The sequence below is a fragment of the Myotis lucifugus genome, unplaced genomic scaffold (genome assembly GCF_000147115.1).
Source record: "Myotis lucifugus unplaced genomic scaffold, Myoluc2.0 scaffold_7, whole genome shotgun sequence".
NCBI classification, from domain to species: Eukaryota; Metazoa; Chordata; class Mammalia; order Chiroptera; family Vespertilionidae; genus Myotis; species Myotis lucifugus.
This window is the reverse complement of record NW_005871055.1, coordinates 14648977-14653173: the sequence shown is the minus strand read 5'-3', so window position 1 is coordinate 14653173 and position 4197 is coordinate 14648977. Positions and strand designations below refer to the sequence as shown.

Genomic DNA, 4197 nt, shown 5'->3' with positions numbered 1-4197 from the left:
ACATGCCCTTGACCGGAATCGAACCCGGGACCCTTCAGTCCACAGGCTGACGCTCTATCCACTGAGCCAAACCGGCCAGGGCATCTCTGATAAGGTTTTAATCTCCAACATCTACAAGGAACTCAAACAACTTAACAAAAGGAAGATAAACAATCCAATGAAAAAAATGGGCAAAGGACCTAAATAGACACTTTTCGAAAGAGGACATGCAGAAAGCCAAGAGACATATGAAAACATGCTTAAAGTCACTAAAATCTGAGAGATGCAAATCAAATCAACAATGAGGTACCATCTCATACCTGTCAGAATGGCTATCATCAACAAATCAACAAATGACAAGTGCTGGAGAGGATGCGGAGAAAAAGGAACCCTCCTTCACTGCTGGTGGGAATGCAGACTGGTGCATCCTCTGTGGAAGACAGTATGGAGTTTCCTCAAAAAGTTAAAAATGGAACTCCCATTTGACCCAGTAATCTCACTTTTAGGACTATATCCCAAGATACTAGAAACACCAATTGGAAAGGATATATTACCCCTATGTTCATAGCAGCAAAATTTACCATAGCTAAGATTTGGAAACAGCCTAAATGCCCATCAAAAGATGAATGGATTAGAAAACTGTGGTACATCTACACAATGGAATACTACGCTGCTGTAAAAAAGAAGGAATTCTTACCATTTGCAATAGCATGGATGGAACTAGAGAGCATTATGCTAAGTGAAATAAGCCAGTTGATGAAAGAAAAACACCACATGATGTCACTCATTTATGGATAATAAAGAACATTATAACCTGATGAACAAAAAGATAGATACAGAGGCAGAGAAGCATCAGACTGTCAAACTACAGAGGGAAGGCTGGGGAGTGTTGGGGCGGCGGGGGGGGGGTAGTTAAGAGATCAACTGAAGAACTTGTATGCATGCATATAAGCATAACCAATGGGCGCAGAGACTGGGGTGTAGGGGAGGCCGGGGGAAGGTCAATGGGGAAAAAAGGAAACATATGTACTATTCTTTGTAATATTTTGAGCAATAAAATAAAATTAAACAAAACAAAACTCTCTTCTCAATCCTGAAGCCATACACCAAGAGCTGACTAAACACATTGTAAATGCTGTGAAGGCTGACACATGTTGCAGAAAAGTTGATGTTGTTTGCAAAGATTTTCTGTATTAGCTTTATTCCTTTTTAGTGAAACTCAGGTTTCTCCTTATTAAGAATAAGCCTCAGTAGTCCATTTTCAACATGAAAAATATTAAGAGCCAATTTTGCTTAACTAGTTAATGCAACTGGAAAGTCCCTGTAACAAACAGCATATGGGGGAAGGTAGATAGGATAGATTGCAATAAAATGAGGAAGTTTGTAAAGACTGTATATGTGTCAGAAAGCACATACCCCAGGAAGGTCTTCCCACCACAAAGAGACAAAGGGAGGTGGATACAACTCAAAAGCCCACTTTTTAAATAACCCAATAGGAAATTTAGGTGCTGTCCAGAGAGAGCATACACTCATAGTACTCAGCCAATGAGGAATCGGGGAAGGGACTAGCTCACTAGGGATAAATTGCTTGCTGTAACTGTCCCCTGGGTATGCTTGCATACTAGACACCTAATCTTGCAAGACCACCATTAAAAGTTTTGCTTTCACTGTACTTCATGTCTCCAAGTCCATTATTTGAGTTTGAACAGGCAAGTATGTTTCTCACAAATTTGAGGGCTTGTCCGGGACCTCTGTGTCTATGTGGAATGGCCTCCAGTCAGGGGGGAGACACATCCACCTGATTTCTGGTGGCCTGCTCTGTGGAAGTTATAGAGAAGCCCTAGACTGTTTTTCAGAAGATGGCGAAACCGACACAGCAAACAGAAAGCAGGCACCATGGCAACCTGGCAACCTCATGTAGGGGCCAAGGTAGGAAATTTGGACTATAGTACTGCCTTGATAGTTGGTTATTTTTGGAGGTTGAATATGTGTGACTGAGACATGTCCTGGACACAAAGCAAGGGCAGTTCTCTTGGAGATTAAAAACAGTGGTACATCTATACAATGGAATACTATGCTGCTGTAAAAAGGGAAGAACTCTTACCATTTGCAGCAGCATGGATGGACCTGGAGAGCCTTATGCTAAGCTAAATAAGCCAGTTAGAGAAAGATAAATATCACATGATCTCACTCATTTGTGGAATATAATGAACAACATAAACTGATGAACAAAAATAGATCCAGAGACATAGAAGCATCGAAGAGACTGTGGGAAAGGCAGGAGAAGGGAGAGGAGGGGAGGGGAGAGGCTAAGAGATCAACCATAAGACTTGTATGCATGCATATAAGCATAACCAATGGACACATACAGTAGGGGGGTGAGGGCATGTGCTGGGGAGCAGGAGCAGCCGTGAGAAGTCAATGGAGGAAAAAGGAGACATATGTAATACTTTCAACAATAAAGAATTTAAATTTAATTAAAAATATGAAAAGCCAGGGGAAACAGTTTGTAAAAGGCAATACCCCATCCATGTTAAAGGTAGGAGGGGCCTACAACTGGTAATTGAGGGATTAATTGAGGATGTACTGTTGGAGCCCTATATGTCACCATACAACATCCCAATCCTCCCAGTTAAGAAACCTGATGGGTTATACCAGTGATGGCGAACCTATGACACGCGTGTCAGAGGTGACATGTGAACTCATTTTTTTGGTTGATATTTCTTTGTTAAATGGCATTTAAATCTATAAAATAAATATCAAAAATATAAATCTTTGTTTTACTATGGTTGCAAATATAAAAAAATTTCTATATGTGACACAGCACCAGAGTTAAGTTAGGGTTTTCAAAATGCTGACACGCCGAGCTCAAAAGGTTCGTCATCACTGGGTTATACAGACTAGCGCAGGATTTGAGGGCTATAAATCAGATTGTTCAGGCCTGCCATCCTGTTGTGCCTAACCCCTACACCATCCTCAGAAAAATCCCATTTGAACACAAATGGTTCAGTGTAGTGGATCCAAAAGATGCATTTTGGGCATGTCCACTAGACCCTAAGAGCAGAGACCTCTTTGCTTTTGAATGGGAGCATCCAACAAGTGAGGAAAGAGCAGTATCGCTGGGCCGTGTTACCACGAGACTTCAAGAGGCCCCAAATTTATTTGGCCAGATTCTAGAAAGAGTACTAGAGGCGACAAGATGGCAGCCTGAAGGCAGCGGGCCTCGGAAGAAACTGAAGACCCTGGGGCCCCAGGGACTGGAAGCATCACAGTGCCTGCCTGGAGGAAGAGGTAGCGACCTGCCAAAGCCCAACCCCAAAGCGGCTCCGGAGTTGGGCTGCTCACAAATCAAGTTGTCTGTTTATATGGAGTGCCTGGAGGGTGTCTGCCATGAGTCTGTCACTAACCGTGCTAACCAGGAGAGCTGGCTGGTTGGGGAGAAGACACTAACCCTGAGCTTTTGGCAAGAGGAAGGGGAGGGGCCGTGGGATGCGGAGAGGCAAAGGCTAACTCCCGGACAGCAGAACAGAGCAAGCTGCTGACAAACAGACGCAGGTTGAGGAGCCCTCACCTCCCAGAATGACCAGTGCGACCCCTGCTAAGAAACCCTACGGCAAAGCACCGCCTGAGCATCAGGAGATGCGGCTGGAAGCTCCTGGGTCCCAGCTTGAGCAGCAGGAGTCCCTGACTGACGCAGAGAGGATGAAGCTGTTGCAGCAGGAGAATGAAGAGCTTCGCAGGCGCCTGGCCTTGGCCACCAGGCGCACCGAGGCCCTGGAGCGAGAGCTGGAAATTGGGCAGGACTGCCTGGAGCTGGAGCTGGGCCAGAGCCGCGAGGAGATGGACAAATTTAAGGACAAGTTCCGCAGGCTGCAGAACAGCTACACAGCTTCCCAGAGGACCAACCAGGAGCTGGAGGACAAGCTGCACACGCTGGTAACCTGTCCAAGAGGGCAGTCTGGCTGGCACTGTGCTCACAGCATAGCAGGGGGCTAGGACTTGCCAAGGGAATGCCTTTCTGCCCAGGGGCTTGGGGGAAGAAAAAAAAAGAAAGAGTACTAGAGAAGTTTCAACCTCTTTCAGGGACCCAGTTTCTACAGTACATAGATGACCTCCTCATATCTGGGGAGAGGAAAGATAAAGTGTCAGAAACTACTACAAATATGCTCAGCTGGGGAGGAAAGGGTTGTGTGTCTCCAAAAGTAAACTACAATTTGT

The 4197-nt window shown here is 45.0% G+C and overlaps 1 pseudogene across 1 annotated transcript; it reads left to right on the top strand.

The window, feature by feature from the left end:
• Nucleotides 1-3266: 3266 nt before the first annotated feature.
• Nucleotides 3267-3991, top strand: LOC102432792 (annotated as a pseudogene). Its single transcript, XR_001346716.2, has one exon. The product of XR_001346716.2 is annotated as a tight junction-associated protein 1 pseudogene (transcript).
• Nucleotides 3992-4197: the final 206 nt, after the last annotated feature.